We start from the raw sequence: 845 nt of genomic DNA, 5'->3' as shown, positions 1-845 counted from the left end.
TGCACCTGGTAGTGACTACTGGACTATGGAATCCTGTGGAAAACAAAAAGATGTGATCAGATGCCTGCATTTCGTTGAAATATCCAGTCAGTCGACAAAGCTTCCTTCTATAGTTATTATTAAATGTACCATCCCTAACACCCCTCTCCAAATGCCACGAGAGTTAATGAACCTCCCCTGACTCCTGACCTTTCCTTCCTGATAGAAACCAGATGTCTGGAGGGAAAGACCGTTACGAGGCACATTTGGGGGTTTCCATAATATTCTATCTAAAAGAACTTCAAATTTCAACCCCAAAGTTACCCTTTGACTTCAAAATCAACTGTGGATTATAGAAAGGCGTTTGTGTTATATTTGTACAATAAGCAAGCACTATTGTTGTCGTGTTTGATTGCCAATATCTAAGGAGACCGCGTAACCCCTTCTAGACCTTCGCTGGGGTGTCAACAACTTTTTCTCAATCTAACGTTACGCCATTTTTCACCTACAAGGGCACAACAAAACCAAAGAAAGTTTGCGTGTGTGTGTGTGTGTGTGTGTGTGTGTGTGTGTGTGTGCCGCTGCATTTACATTGTGAAGTTGCTGCTGACAGAAAATTGTTTACAAACAACAAAACCGTTCTTTTTTTAGAAGTAAAGAACTTCTCACAAGCGGCACACACACACGTCGCTAGCGGCTAGCGCGCATAGTGAGATAATCAGAAAGCGTAAAAGAAACTTGTACGTGTTATTCTCTCTCCTGTCAAATCGATAACTGTAGAGTAGACAAGCTCTTGGTACGTACCTGAGTTGTATGTAGGATGAAATCCCGACGATCTGAACCGAAAAAGGCTCGTAGAAAGACGA

This window comes from Branchiostoma belcheri, unplaced genomic scaffold, assembly GCF_001625305.1.
Source record: "Branchiostoma belcheri isolate BF01 breed outbred unplaced genomic scaffold, Haploidv18h27 scaffold652, whole genome shotgun sequence".
In the NCBI taxonomy this organism is placed as follows: domain Eukaryota; kingdom Metazoa; phylum Chordata; class Leptocardii; order Amphioxiformes; family Branchiostomatidae; genus Branchiostoma; species Branchiostoma belcheri.
The sequence above is the reverse complement of the archived record's forward strand: the minus strand, read 5'-3'. Positions refer to the sequence as shown.